We start from the raw sequence: 16,931 nt of genomic DNA, 5'->3' as shown, positions 1-16,931 counted from the left end.
AATGGTTAAGTCAAGTGGAGAGTTCAAAAGTGACAAAGCCCCGTGTCCCCCGCCTGAGACACCTGTTGGAAGGACCCCTGAAGGCACCAGAACCAGACATTGAGAACCACCACACTATGGGACGCTTCCTGTAAAAGCACCGGGCCTGTCAGCCAACCACAGGTGTCATCCATTTGATTCCCCCCCCTGCCCAAGGGGAATATGACTATCAGTGCGGGGGGGGGGGGGGGGGGGGGGGGGGGACAGACAGGACAGGACAAAGGAGTGTCTGTGTTCGTCGGGTGAGACAAGCGGACATCGTTTATGTCATTGTCAGTTCACACTATGCCCGCAACCCCGCTTTGCATGTACAACACCGAGTATTAACTATCAACCCACTGTGTTGCTCTTTTGTTGCGTCAGACACACACGGCCAAACATGCAACACGACACGGACTCCCGATGCTGCCTGCCGATAACGCCGGAGAGAGAGATTTACTGTAATGCAAACCAGCTTGTTTGGATCAACATATTTTTACTGTCATCTTGGTGGGGAAAAATATGTAAATCGGGTGTTATTCAGGAATTACGTGAATATTTCTTTTCAATGGGAATTTAACTCTGCCATACTCTCTCCTGAGTTTTAAATGCCTTAATTGACACTGAGGATTTGACCGTGAAATTCCCGTGTATGAAACATAGTAATAAATATTATAATGGATGAAATATGCCAAATCTATTTTCCCCCAAACTTGGAGCGGTCGAGGGTTTGCGGAAACCTTACCAAACAACACACAAAACGATGATGTCAAATTTCACTTCCAAGCAAAGAACGTCCCCCGCAAAACAGCCAGCCACCCCCATGCTGGAGTTATGCGATCTTTTAGAAAAACAGCCAGGGCGAAAGTTCAGAAGATGCTGGTGGTGTGTGGAGTGTCTTGTTTCTACACCTAGTGCTCTGGGTTTTAATACGAGACGTTTGTTATTCTGTACTGTATGTCGGAGTTCCTGAGAAAAAGGATGGAAGGAGAAAGAAAGAACCGGGTATTTGGTTGAACAAAGATCTGACAGATGACTCACAAATTTGAGTCACTGACAGAAAACGGCTCCAGGCCATTATGGACTGTCTGCACATATCTCTACCTCCCTTTCCACCCCACCTCTCTCTTCCCCCTCCCCCCCCTCCCCCCTCTTACTCTCTCTCTGTGGATGCTCTACACTACATTAAGTACATACATGACCATCCGTCATCAAAGGCCTCCGCGAACATCATCTCGACTCAATTTCACATTAAGCGGAGCCCGTCAGTTAACCCAGGGTTTAAGTCAATTACCAGCTCCCAGATGCCAAAGCCCTGCGCCATTTCACCTAATTCAGTGGAAAAAGAAATATCCTTAGATCCCCTGTCGGCCAGAACGGCCAACCAAAGCATGCGTCTTTGAAGGACCAACCAATTCGTCAGACGCCGTTATTCCGAATCACATGGTGTGCGGTTTGAGGCGCGAGGCTCTCTTTACGCTCTGTAAAGCCTGGGTTTATACTTAAGTTGCGTGCTGGTGTCGAGGTCAGTGAAATAGCCGATCTACAAGCTCGCAACAATGTCGCAAACGTGGCGCGTTGTGAGCTTGTACATCTGCTATTTACGGCGGCATGCCATGCATACTGTACACCAGCCGTGCAAGTATAAATTAGGCTTAAGAGGGAATGCAGCAGGAACGTTTCGAGATTTTCCCTTGACTCGTATTTCCCAATCCAGCAGCACTTCTCTCTCCCCACACTGGATCATACCTGGTATAGCTATGGTGGAGGAACTAAGGCATTTCTGTTCTGTGCTCCAAACATTATAGCCAAGTCATGACTTCATAAGGTATGGTAGGGTTACACTTTCCAAGTTAAAGGTACAGTATGTACAGTGGCGTCATTTCAGCTAAAGCCCAAGGTATTGTTTGACCATGCAGACCATGTCCATCTTGCCAGCAAAGGTGGTAACTAGATGCAATTTCCCATTGACAACCCATTCATCCAAATAGAAAGGTCCTATCTGATTGTAATAAACAACGTCAAACTCACCAACATTGCAGCTGTACGAAAAGCTTGAATTATCCTCTATCTACAAAGTGTTTGTTTCATAAAAATCCACCGTAGATATGTTATGAGCTAGAACGTCAATGCACATGATGCAGGAGAAAGGAAAAAAAACACTTTGAAGATAGAAAGGATAATTCAAGCTTTTAGTACAGCTACAATGTTGGTGAGTTTGACATCGTTTAATACAATCAGATAAGACTTTTCTGTTTGGATGAATGTGCTGTCAATGGGAAATTGCACCTAGTTAACACCTTGCTGGCAAGATGGACGCAGTCTGCATATGGTCAATGGCAAGCTCAAGCATGTGCATGCGTTGTGCTCGTGCGGCCAAAACCTTTGCAGTTACGTGAGGTTATTTGCTGCTTTTTTGGCCTATTTTCCTCTGTTTTTTCAAGGTATGGCAGCTGCCATAGCTTCGCATACCCAATTGACACCACTGATATTTTCTTGTTGAATAGCTGTATATTCTGAAAGCAATCATTGCTACAGACAAGAGCAATCGTTTGTTCAGTAACAGGGGTCTATCCTGTCTAGCCAGCTCTTTAGGAAAAAAACACAGAAAATGTATTGGTAGAGATACCAATTTTATCCAATCAAGTGATGGCACAGAGAAATCAGCAGACAATTGAAACTGGAACAATATAAAATTGAAGCTGATAAATGGGTACTCTTCCAGATTGTATGGAATTGGCAAACTACCTGAAAATGTTTTTTTTTCCTGTTCTTTGAGGTGCTGGAGAGAGAAATCTGCTATCTGCTAGCTAATCTGCTAGATTTTTATACATTTGAAAACTTGAAATGAGACATTATATAATTATAATGAGTACTTTTACTTTTGGTACTTTAAGTACATTTATATGCCAATGCTTTTGTACTTTTACTCCAGTACATTTTGAATTCAGGACTTTTCAAGAGTATTTCCACAGCATTGCAGTATTCTTGATAAGTTTTCCACCACTGAGTATCTTGTCATTTTGCTCTCATTCGGGTCTCTACGGAACAGAAATTAATCAGCTAAATGTAGCGCGGAGGAGTGCGGTGTCGCTGTGTGTTCTTTAGCCTCGTCCCCTCCGGGCAGAGAGTGGCTTCGTTTGTAAAAACACCACGGCTTCCCAGAGGCTTGTTTACCAGATGCTTCTCACGAGGAGCAGAAGAAAAAAGAATCAACAACACCCTCTCCAGAATGCCAAAAGACCTCAACAGTTAGTGTGATGCCTTCCTTCTCCCTCCGGCTCGTGTTTTGCCTCAGCCCTCGTTGCAGAGACTTGCAAAACAAAAGTCCTCGAGGGTGATTTGTGCTTTAGTTTAGTTGCGTGCCGGTGTCGCACAGCCAAAACAGCTGATCTACAAGCTCTCTGCATGTCTCGGCACAACGTCCTTGTGAGCTTGTACATCAGCTATTTCCGGTGGGCAACATGCCCCGTATAAGTAGTGTATAAATCAGTCATTACATTGCTGTTGTTTTCCCCTGCATGGTTAAATGCTTTGGCAGCAGAAGTCGGTAGTACCCAAATCATACGGTTGAAATCTTCAAAGTGTGGTGTGATGTGAGGACGTGAAAACACCAACGGTTCCATGCTGCTGATGTTGTTTTTTTATGCTGACGCGTTATGCGCGGTCCTATATTCAAAACATGCTCTTTAAATCTGCATTATGCTGGCCTCTCACAATGGTGTTATTCAACCGACGAATTCATGAAGAATGTGTGTGTGGTGTTCTTGATCTAGTTAGTTTAGATTTGATCGGTCGAAGATTAGCTCAAAGCTCTGGTTCTGATTTACAAAAAAAGATCCCCTTTTTTTTCTTTCCTTTTTATACCAGGAATGGAATGGGCTTCTTATTAGCTCTTTTTTTTAATAACGGCATAGCCATATATAAGTTAAATGTCTTGCTGTTTTCCCGTTGTATTCACATACTGTATACACTGCATGTGCTTTGAAAATAAAGCTTTCCTGACAGCAGAGAAGTCTTAGTAACCGCCGTGTAACTATGTACAACTGTATAAACTTTGAACACCCTAGAGGGATTTTTTTCCCTTTCACTTGTTCTATCTTCACCCACGAATACAGCACAGCTGTACTGTACCGTTAAGTAAGAAGCCAAAGTATTGCTACATCGTGCATTGATTTTGCAGACTAAAACTGACGTAAATGCTTGTCGACTACCCTTTTCACGGACGAAAACTAAATAAAAACTGCTAAAAACGACAAACTACTGTAAGACTAAATATATTGACAATTTAGTCAAATAAAAACTAGACTAAAATGTTAGGGAGTGACTAGTGGAGAAGAGATCCAGTAGAACTAAAAGACAAGTCATTTTATGTTTGGTTTGCGCTCAGTGTTGTGCGCTGTAAACAGCCGATCTAGAAGCTCACAACGCGTCGTGCTGCAACGCATGGCGAGCTTGTAGATCGGCAATTTTAAGCATGCAAACAAAGTGTAAAAATTACACGCCATTCAAGGTACACCAAAATACATTGGCGACAAAATCAATTGCAGAGTTGACTAAAACTAGAGTAAAACATTTCAGATGACAAAAAAACTAATTGTATTCAAAAGACTACAAACAAACAAACAAAAACAAATACTAAACTCACATATGTAGTAGTACTCTCTGCCAACATGCACACTACTACTCACATATGTAGTAGTACTCTCTGTCAACATGCACACCACTACTCACATATGTAGTAGTACTCTCTGCCAACATGCACACTACTACTCACACATGTAGTAGTACTCTCTGCCAACATGCACACTACTACTCACATATGTAGTAGTACTCTCTGCCACATGCACACCACTACTCACATATGTAGTAGTACTCTCTGCCAACATGCACACTACTACTCACATATGTAGTAGTACTCTCTGCCAACATGCACACTACTACTCACATATGTAGTAGTACTCTCTGCCGGGGCGGAACTCGAAGCCCAGGGAGAAGGGCGTGAAGAGCTGAACTTCTCTGAGAACTTGAGCGGGCCGTTGGGCGAGCGTGGCCTGTTGCACTCCCAGCGCTTGAAGCCCTTGGCCGTGTGGTCGCAGGAGCTGTAGCCGTCATAGTTGACCATGTAGAGGACGTAGCGCTCGGCGCGCTCGTCCGGGACAGACGGCTCCATGTAGTGCGGACAGTAGACGTCAGGTAGTCGTTGATGCACACGTCGATGTGGTAGTCGCCCTGGTAAAATCTGTTACGACAAAACAACAAGAAGCGTGCTTGTCAGTAAGGCTGCACAATTACGAAGGACGCCAGTGCAGCAGAATAAGTGACCCGTAGGCTCTCCCGTTTGCAGTGAACAAGTCAATGGATGCATGGTTTTGTGTGCTGTCGTCGGCAAAACGCAGACGCATAATCTAAAATAGGGAGGCGGAGCGATATGAAAGTGACACGCTTTATGGCCTCGTACTAGTTGCACGCCTCACATTCATTCATTCAGTCAAACTTATCGCCATCTCGGGCCGGAAATCATGGCAGTTTCAACCAGGCATCCCTAATTGATCCTCAGATATATTTTGCTATGAATGTGACAGCGACAATATTCACAATTGTGACGTGCTTGAACGCAATCAGTCCCCTGCCATTTGTACACCAAGCAGCAAAGGGTCGCTCAGGGCCCTTCGTGATGACAGAGTGACAGACCCAGTCGTGATTCAAACCGTAGACCAGACATTGACCCGCTACTAGAGCTACCCGCTCTACTCGTCTAAAACGTTACATTATGCAGTGGAAGGAAGTCACCGGAACCGTGTCGGACAATTAAAGGCTTTTATTTACAGGGCGCAGGCACAAATGACATTAATGTTTTGACGCCGATACATCGTCGTACGGTCACGATTATGTTACATTATACTCTCACTCTCGTAAGTCCCAAGTTCATGCCAGAGCCGCTGCGCTGACATAAGGACCATTCTAGATTTCTAGAAGGTGTTGCACCAGCCCAGGGCCCCGTTCGTTGTCTCCGGGCTACATAAAAACCTAACAGATGTGCCTTGACTGACAGGACACATTGAAGACAGACACGCCACAATCAATGAAAGATACATCACGGGTACCGCTCCCGCTCCTCTCTGCTTTTGCTTACGGTAGGGTCTCATCATGTCACTCTCAATCATATCGCTCCTCTCGTGAGACTGAGACCCCCCCACCCCCCCCCCCACCCCCCCCCCCCCCCCCCCCCCCCCCCCCCCCCCCAACCAGATCCCACCCTCGCGAAATCTCTTACGACACACACACACCCCAGTCGTGACTACTAAGCCATATATCAATGTTCGCGCTGGGGCAGTAGTGACTTATGCCGGCGCTGAAATTAAAGTCCCCAAGCGGCTACAGCGGCTAATCCCCTGGTTAGCATGTGCCGTTAGTAGCTTTTCGAGAGGATCCCTCGAAGAATGAGATTTTCATTAGTCCAATATGACAAGCTGATGTAGGAGCCCCTCGATGGAATCTCTCTAAGGTCTGGGAAAATACGGCTCGTTCTCAGGCCTCTGCTTTTTCTTTTTTCTTTTCTGTGCCTGGTGTTTACTGTAAACTGAGTGGTCAGGAGATGATGGGAGGCGGGGAAAAAAAAATACAAGGCGAAGATATGCCAGGTATTCATTCTGGGAGAGTGATTGGAAACACATAATCCCATAGGCTCCATATAAGGTTGCATTTCCCTCGCTTTGTGTGGAAACCTCGTATGTCCAAAACCATTACTTATCAGGAATTAAAAAGCCTGTAGTGTTCCAATGAGTCCAGTGGGGTTCAGTCACAAGATCTTGTTAACCCTTTTCATTGGTTCACCATTCACTTAACCAATTCCAAAAGTACGAGTTATGGTCCTTGCAAATAAAACATTTGGCGACCCCTAGTAGGCTACTACTAATATGCCATATATGGTGTTGTAATTATGTGTTTGTATAATTGTATATATTCTGAAGACAACCTGGACATTCAGTAATTGGGTGTCATTGGGATCAAAATTACACATTACAAATTAACATAACAGTAAAAAAGGAATATCTACATTTGCGGGGGGGGGGGGGGGTTCTAAGCTGAAGTATGGAGTACATACAAGGTGTCTGCCCAACAGCGAACAATATAAGGCTGCATTTCGTGAAGCTCTTAGCGGAGACAGATTGGGGCTGGGTATACGGGGGACGGGCGGTATATTAGAGGCTGCATGCGTCGTCCCCGCAGCCTCTAATGGCCCCGCGGCTTCGGTATCACTGACATGCTGCGGATATCTCCAATGCCCCGCCATACTCCCACCTCCTGTTCATTGACACAGCGAGGGAGAGAGAGAGAGGGTCGGCACGACGCGGCGGGGAGGCGGGAGACATGCTACATGCTGCGGACCATGTCTGAGCATGTAGAGCTCCGATGATCCCATATGGGTGACCTCACTGGAGCGCCGTGTATGTGTCTCTGTATCTGTGTGTGTGTGTGTGTGTGTGTGTGTGTGTGTGTGTGCTACACTTGTGAGTGCCAAAATGTCCCCACAAATATAGTATAATTTGAGAAATAAGAGCATAATTTCCCTGGTCCTCAACAACAACACTTGTTGGAGTTACGGTTGATGTATTACTAGTTGTGTGCACCGAAAAATAGCAGATCTACAAGCTCACAACAACGGTTGTGAGCTTGTATATCTGCTATTTTCATCTTTAGGATTAGTGTTAAAAAAAAGAGCTGTTTTAGAGGTAAAATGTGTCATTCACAAAAATACAATACAATGACATAATAGTAGTACAAACGTGTGTGTGTGTGTGTGTGTGTGTGTGTGTGTGTGTGTGTGTGTGTGTGTGTGTGCGTGCGTGCATGTGTCTGAACGTGTGGGAGGACTCACTCATCCCAGATCCAGCACTGATCCTGGATCAGATGATGTGCCTACAGCCGCAGGCTGGCTAGTGTAACGTAGCTGATCCTGGATCAGATGTTGTGCCTACAGCCACAGGCTGGCTAGTGTAACGTAGCTGATCCCAGGCCAGCAGTCAGAGAGCTCGGAACAGCAGCGGCAAAGTGGTGGCACAGCTGTTGTTGCTAACACGTACAAGTCAAAGGCTTGAGGAGGAGGAGGCCTGAGGAGCATAGCGGCCGGTGTGCGTGCGTGTACTGTGTGTGTGTGTGTTCGTGCATGCTTTCTTTGTGGCCTGCTGGGGGTATCAGGTTGTCGTTATACGGATTGCAAATGTGCTGCAGGATTAGTGGTGGTCCTACTGGGTGTTGCTGGGGCCACAGAGGAGTGAGAAGTGTGCGTGTGTACGTGTGTGTGTGTGTGTGTGTGTGTTAGTGAGTGGGGTGGGGGGGGGGGGGGGGGGGGAGTGGATGCACGTTGAAAACCTCAGTGTTTATTTAACTCCGACAGTGTACAAATGGTTCATTTGTACACTCGCAGGATATTACAGTCCGTGTGTTGTGTGTTTAGTGTGTACTCTCAGAGTGGATTTACAGTGTGTGTGTGTGTGTTAGTGTGTACACTCTCAGAGTGGATATTACAGTGTGTGTGTGTGTGTGTTTAGTGTGTGCACTCTCAGAGTGGAAATTACAGTCCGTGTGTTGTGTGTTTAGTGTGTGCACTCTCAGAGTGGATATTACAGTCCGTGTGTTGTGTGTTTTAGTGTGTGCACTCTCAGAGTGATATTACAGTCGTGTGTGTTTAGTGTGTACACTCTCAGAGTGGATATTACAGTGTGTGTGGTTGTGTGTTTGTGTAGACTCTCAGAGTGGATATTACAGTGTGTGTGTTGTGTGTTTAGTGTGTGCACTCTCAGAGTGGATATTACAGTGTGTGTGTTTAGTGTGTACACTCTCAGAGTGGATATTACAGTGTGTGTGTTGTGTGTTTAGTGTAGACTCTCAGAGTGGATATTACAGTGTGTGTGTTGTTGTGTGTTTAGTGTGTGCACTCTCAGAGTGGATATTACAGTGTGTGTGTGTTGTGTGTTTAGTGTAGGACTCTCAGAGTGGATATTACAGTGTGTGTTCAAAAGTGTGTGGGTGTCCCTGCGTAGTCGTCAGCCAAAATTCTCATCTTTTCCCCCCCGGTCTTTCTCTCTCTCTCTAATTATAGCGTGGTGGTCAAACATGAAACCCAAGGCCTTGTTTTCCTTCTTCCTCTTTTCTCAGGCTCTCTCTCTCTGCCCCGCTGCTGCAGCTTTTTGGCTCCGGGGCGGAGGACGACAGACGCAGCATGGCCTCAGACTGTCAGTGCCTCAGTCTTTCGGAGCCAATCAACAGATACCATAATAAGTGACACAATATCATTTCCTCGGCCAGCAGCAGGCATTCAGAGCTGCGGGGCTATGGCCTTTGCTTTGTGTGTCCGGCTCTCTCTCTCTCTCTCTCTCTCTTGGCATTTTCTTTCGCTAAGCCTTTAACACCATGTTTAAACTTGTGTGCCTATCTGCATGTCGGCCTTCTGGCCATCAATCAGCGGTTCCATTTGTAAAAAAAAAAAAAAAAAAGAAGAGGGAGGCGAGGGTCGTTTTCTTAATCCCTTCCCAGGACTCTATATTCTAGTGTCTTTTCAGTTTTCAGCTCTTACATTAAACTTTATATCTTTGGTGAAAACAGCTGATCTGCAAGCTTTCAAAAAATGCGTTTGCGACGCTCAGCTTTTCCGCTAAGGGTTTTCCCCCTAGAATACAGATGCCGGGGGTTTGTGGTTAGCCACTTAAACCTTACATACTTTGTCGCAGCACAAGTAGCGGAACATAGCCAATCTTGAAGCCTAAAGTGCTTGAATTAAATTGTTCAATTGCGACGACATCAAACCGTAAATTTCAAACATATCCAACAAAATTTTCCATTAATACATGCATGTATGGATCCAGCCTGACCAAAAGGCAGGGATAAATGAAAATTAAATGACCAGAGGCGGGTGATATCTAAAGCAAGGGCATGGATTTCACCCCGCCAGCAAATTGAGCCCTGCCCCGGGACTAACCCTCAAGATTAGCAAGGATTAAACGGAGGAGGAGTTTGTAATGAACGCCACTCTGATGGTAGTTGTGCAACCAGGGGGGATTGGGGGGGGGGCTTGTAAAAGTGATGATGGCGTGAATGACTGCCAGATGTTGGGAATTGCAGTAAACAGGTAGTGTGTGTGTGTGTGTGTGGTACACATAAATCCTGGCCAAGCGCTCGATACAAAACTGAAATCGAATCAAACTTTGTTTAAATTTTGCCTATTACGTATGGCAAGTAGCCGTTCCAAAGGTTAGGCACTAAATAGTTCAAAGCTGCTTCTCCATCCAGGCATCTTTTTTTGTTCTTTTCTTTGGAACAGTTAAGAGACCACTAGTGTCAGAGGATCTAAGGCAGCAGGGGTGCCCACACTTTTTGGACTTGAGAGCTGCTTTTAAAATGTCCCCCCCCCCAAAAAAAATGATTTTCAATCATACCTAAGGGGTTTTAGAATATCGGGCACTGGCATTACATTACATACTGTAAGACAAAACGCACTTGGAATGAGAAATACTGTAGTGGGAGGGAAAAAAGACTTCCTCTCATTCTGTATGTTTTCGGGTTCTATGCCTCGCATATTTTTATAACTTTATAACACTACTACTGACGCTTGCGTGCAACACTCTTGAAGACAAAGCATTGCATACTATAGAAGCCGCGAAGGGAGCTGACAGACCACTTATTATGTTTAGGGAGGGGCATGCCATATATATATATGGTCTACCTGCACAGCCTTTGTGATCTCCTTTTGGGCACTCCTGATCTAAGGGTTCTGCTGGGCGATGGAGAGGTGATGAAATACATATTGGGAGGTGTGAAATATGGACTAGAGGATTCATGACACACGGTTTTGTTTTAAGTTCTGCAGAGATCTAACATACAGGTATAGCGCACACACACACACACACACACACACACACACACACACACACACACACACACACACACACACACACACACACACACACACACACACACACACACACACACACACACACACACACACACACACACACACACAAATAAATCTTTGGTATATAGAGATTTCTCCATTTCACTGCAGATAGGATCTTTCAATCATTTCCCCGAAATGGCTTTGTACTTTTTAAAGCGATTCAGGAGAGTCATTAAGATTTCAGCACGCTCATCAAGGCCACAAAACAGTTGTGTTTCATTTCATCAGAGTGCAGCACAATGTCATGGCATTGAATCTCGTTGAAGGTGCAATTATTCAACAGTGGGAGGCAAAAAAAAGAAAGACTGGCTTAATTCAGATTTATACTTCATCATTAGACTGTGTTACTGAAGTAAAAGTATCAATATCAGTGTAGAAATAGCCTACTCTGTAACAACTCTAACTACTCCAGTATTCAAAATGTACTGTAAAAGTGCAATAGTATTGGCATCAAAGTACTCATTACACAGAAGTGGTTAATGTACATTTTGTGTATAATAATAATACAAATCTACAAAGTAAATAGTAACTAAAGTTTTTGTAGCGGAATAAAAGTGCAATATTCGCTTCTGAGGTGTAGTAGAAATTGCACTTAAGGTGCAAAGTAACTTAGTACATGTATTTGAGTACATGTACTAAGTTACTTTCTTTCCACCACTGTTCAGGAGGTCAATATGTCAGCTACGTTAATGAGCGAGTAACGGGCTACAAATTGGAAACGACAACCATCAAATCCTAATTCTATTTGTCTGTGGGGATTAATGACGCTTGATTGGCTAAATTACTCACAGCCAGTTAGAGAGGGCTTATCGATGAATCCAGGGACGGGGACTCGGAAACAAAAGTACACTGCTTTTTTCTTTTCATAATCTCCCCCTTACAATTCCCTCTGTCCTCTTGTTTCCCTTCCTTAAACCCCCCCCCCCCCCCCCCCCCCCCACCATCTGTTCTGTTTCTCTCTGTCGCCTACAGGTACTGTGGGAATTAGGAAGGAAAGGAGAGAGAGAGAGAGAGAGAGAGAGAGAGAGCTGTCCTCACTCAGTGTTTTCTCAAACTCATGATTACAGTTAGGTCAAACGCAGGCCAGCTTCCCAACGTTGCACAACACACAATGAGGCAGAGAACAGAGAAGACACTTTCACTTCAGACGTCCACATGAAGCATCCTGCACCGTCTATAACAACAACAACACACGACCACATGACGCATCCTGCACCGTCTATAACACAACAACACACGACCACATGACGCATCCTGCACCATCTATAACACAACAACACACGTCCACATGAAGCATCCTGCACCATCTATAACACAACAACACACGTCCACATGAAGCATCCTGCACCATCTATAACACAACAACACACGACCACATGACGCATCCTGCACCGTCTATAACACAACAACACACGACCACATGACGCATCCTGCACCGTCTATAACACAACAACACACGACCACATGAAGCATCCTGCACCGTCTATAACACAACAACACACGACCACATGAAGCATCCTGCACCGTCTATAACAACAACAACACACGACCACATGACGCATCCTGCACCGTCTATAACACAACAACACACGACCACATGACGCATCCTGCACCGTCTATAACACAACAACACACGACCACATGACGCATCCTGCACCGTCTATAACACAACAACACACGACCACATGACGCATCCTGCACCATCTATAACACAACAACACACGACCACATGACGCATCCTGCACCGTCTATAACACAACAACACACGACCACATGAAGCATCCTGCACCATCTATAACACAACAACACACGACCACATGAAGCATCCTGCACCATCTATAACACAACACACGACCACATGAAGCATCCTGCACCGTCTATAACACAACAACACACGACCACATGAAGCATCCTGCACCATCTATAACACAACAACACACGACCACATGACGCATCCTGCACCGTCTATAACACAACAACACACGACCACATGAAGCATCCTGCACCATCTATAACACAACAACACACGACCACATGACGCATCCTGCACCGTTTATAACACAACACACGACCACATGACGCATCCCACCTAACTAATACTACATTCCAAACTACAGGGTAACGAGAGCAAAGAAGGCTGGACAGTGTACAGTGTACTGTACAGTCAAACAAAAAGGAAACAGTGGTTTAAGTGGGGACGGTATGTTTTTTTCCACCCTCATACACATTTGTACACTCAACACAGATTGTACGGTGTACATGCCTCGATGCTTCTTCTTTAATTTTATTTTCAGAGGCCATTACTGTGTAGTGCCACTGTAATACAATTCAATTAACGTTCACCAAGTGCTTTATTCCGCCATCCTGCACCGTCTATAACAACAACAACACACGACCACATGACGCATCCTGCACCGTCTATAACACAACAACACACGACCACATGACGCATCCTGCACCGTCTATAACACAACAACACACGACCACATGACGCATCCTGCACCGTCTATAACACAACAACACACGACCACATGAAGCATCCTGCACCATCTATAACACAACAACACACGACCACATGAAGCATCCTGCACCATCTATAACACAACACACGACCACATGAAGCATCCTGCACCGTCTATAACACAACAACACACGACCACATGAAGCATCCTGCACCATCTATAACACAACAACACACGACCACATGACGCATCCTGCACCGTCTATAACACAACAACACACGACCACATGACGCATCCTGCACCATCTATAACACAACAACACACGACCACATGACGCATCCTGCACCGTCTATAACACAACAACACACGACCACATGAAGCATCCTGCACCATCTATAACACAACAACACACGACCACATGACGCATCCTGCACCGTCTATAACACAACAACACACGACCACATGAAGCATCCTGCACCATCTATAACACAACAACACACGACCACATGACGCATCCTGCACCGTCTATAACACAACACACGACCACATGACGCATCCCACCTAACTAATACTACATTCCAAACTACAGGGTAACGAGAGCAAAGAAGGCTGGACAGTGTACAGTGTACTGTACAGTCAAACAAAAAGGAAACAGTGGTTTAAGTGGGGACGGTATGTTTTTTTCCACCCTCATACACATTTGTACACTCAACACAGATTGTACGGTGTACATGCCTCGATGCTTCTTCTTTAATTTTATTTTCAGAGGCCATTACTGTGTAGTGCCACTGTAATACAATTCAATTAACGTTCACCAAGTGCTTTATTCCGCCTAACATAATTTTAGCAATAATACAATTGAGGTTTTTTGTGATTATATCACGCCTACGTGAGTCGTTATATTTATGAAACATTTTGTTGTTCCCTTATTGGCACAGAATCTTTTCAGATGGGGGAACATGGCCAAATGCATATCAATGTGGGGGTTTGAGAACCACTGCAATAGGGGGGCCGCCAGGGGGCGCAAGGGAGGCCACTTAGAAATAAAACAAATCACAACATACAGGAATATACATTTACTACATCTAAAATAGTCAGTAGAAGAAAGAAAAGTAGCAAAAATAGAAGATCTACAGGCTCACGGACACATACCAACCTAGTCTAAATTGGCCAGTTTCTCATTTTTTTCTTCTTTTTGTCAAAAGCCATTTCACAATCAGGGGCCGGAGGCTATAGCTGTTTGGGGGTTCATGGTGGCATGGGGGGAATTTGGGAAAGCCCTGATCGGGGGGGGGGGGTTCTTTTGCGGGGGCAAAGGGTAATGGTCATTTGTCCCGGGGCAGTGATGTTAGCAGATATCTGTGTGCAGTTTACTTTACTTACTTGAGTATTCCCAATTTCCAATACTTCTACTCCACTACATCTTGGATCCAGATATCGTACTTTTAATCCACTACATGGATTTGAAAACTTTATTTATTAGTTACTTTGTAGATTTTCATTATTATTACAAAACATACATTAACCACTTCATTTTGGCCATTTGAATATAGTAGAATGGAGTGGTTAATGTATGTTTTGTAATAATAATCAATTAAGCATTGTGAGCTTGTAGATCTGCTATTTTCAAACGTTTTTTCTACATTGGAAAACTTGAAACGGGACATTCTTCATATCGAGTACTTTGGGTACGAGAAGTACATCTTGATACCACTATGTTTGTACCCAAGTGCATTTTTGAATTCTGGACATTAACTCGTAACGGAGTATTTCTACATTGCAGTATTGATACTTTTACTAAAGTTTTACTCAAAATGTGAGTACTATTTCCACCACTGCCTGCAGGGATGGGATGTCATGGGAGGACTGTCTACTCCCCTAGCTGCCTCCAGGGATGGCATGGCATGGGAGGACTGTCTACTCCCCTAGCTGCCTCCACCAGGGATGGCATGGCATGGGAGGACTGTCTACTCCCCTAGCTGCCACCAGGGATGGGATGGCATGGGAGGACTGTGTACTCCCCTAGCTGCCTCCACCAGGGATGGCATGGGAGGACTGTGTACTCCCCTAGCTGCCTCCACCAGGGATGGGATGGGATGGGAGGACCGTGTACTCCCCTAGCTGCCTCCAAGGATGGGATGTCATGGGAGGACTGTCTACTCCCCTAGCTGCCTCCAGGGATGGGATGGCATGGGAGGACTGTGTACTCCCCTAGCTGCCTCCACCAGGGATGGCATGGGAGGACTGTGTACTCCCCTAGCTGCCTCCACCAGGGATGGGATGGGATGGGAGGACCGTGTACTCCCCTAGCTGCCTCCAAGGATGGGATGGCATGGGAGGACTGTGTACTCCCCTAGCTGCCTCCACCAGGGATAGGATGGGATGGGAGGACTGTGTACTCCCCTAGCTGCCTCCAGGGATGGGATGGGAGGACTGTGTACTCCCCTAGCTGCCTCCACCTGTCCCATCATTCACTAGACTCTGCCTCTGGGAAGCTGTCCCACATACAGCCACGCTAAAGCCATCATTACCTTGTTGGCTAATTATATACACACATCTGCTCATCTGTTCATACACGCACGCGCACACACACACACACACACACACACACACGCACAGAGAGAGTGTGTGTGTGTATCTGCGCGTTTGCGTGTACATCAGTGCAAGTTGCACTGACGTGCACACAGATGCACACGTGCGCGCGCACACACTACATACACACCAGTTAAACACATAATGTATCTGCCAAGTGTTCAGACAGACTGGGCGTTGACAGCAGGAGGAGATGGGAAAAAGAAGGCTGTAAAATATAGACAATTCTCTTCAGTTCTTTTCTTCTCTTTCTCTCTTTCTGTTTGGGGGAACAAAGGAGGGGGAGGTGAGTAATGGGCTTCAGATTGAAAGCACACTGCTGTTTGTTGGACGAAACCTCAAACACTATGAGCAGAGAGAGATTGAGAGAGAGAGAGAGAGAGAGAGAGAGAGAGAGAGAGAGAGAGAGAGGAGAGAGAGAGAGAGAAGAGTGGGTGAGAGACTAAGACGGACGGACAGACAGACAAATAGACCCTGAGCAAATAAACCTTTCATTCATCCGTTTGTTGGTTCGTATATCGGTGCTGTCAGGCAGAAACAATGGACCTCCATATTCCAACTTAAATGAATGCCCTACTTCGTCTTACTACAGTGCCAGTGTGCCACACACAAGTAGCAAACAATTGCCGATCTACAAGCTCAATTGTGGCACATTTGGATCTTGTAGATCTGCAATTTTAGCAGTTTTGGGCTTAATGAGGTTTCTGTAACGATAATGCTATGGCTAAAAGCAGCCCCCACTGCCCCGCTTAAAAGTGGTTTAACCCATTTTGGGCGGGAACCCCTTTTGGTGTTAGCATTATGTTATAATATAGCTATTGAAAAATAGCAGATCTACAAGCTCATAGCGCGCCACCGAGTGCTATGAAGTGGTTAAAGGTAGGATGAGTGATATTTTTGGG

At 45.3% G+C, this 16,931-nt stretch overlaps 1 pseudogene across 1 annotated transcript in view; it reads right to left on the bottom strand.

The window, feature by feature from the left end:
- Positions 1–16,931, bottom strand: part of LOC310879396 (ephrin-A5b-like) — a 94,210-nt pseudogene that overhangs the window by 11,824 nt on the left and 65,455 nt on the right. Inside the window, exon 2 of the transcript XR_014571106.1 lies at positions 4,967–5,260. The product of XR_014571106.1 is annotated as an ephrin-A5b-like (transcript). The remainder of the gene's footprint in view (positions 1–4,966; positions 5,261–16,931) is intronic.

Source organism: Protomyctophum parallelum (genome assembly GCF_964188405.1).
Source record: "Protomyctophum parallelum genome assembly, chromosome: 21".
Classification (NCBI taxonomy): Eukaryota; Metazoa; Chordata; class Actinopteri; order Myctophiformes; family Myctophidae; genus Protomyctophum; species Protomyctophum parallelum.
The sequence above is the reverse complement of the archived record's forward strand: the minus strand, read 5'-3'. Positions and strand labels throughout refer to the sequence as shown.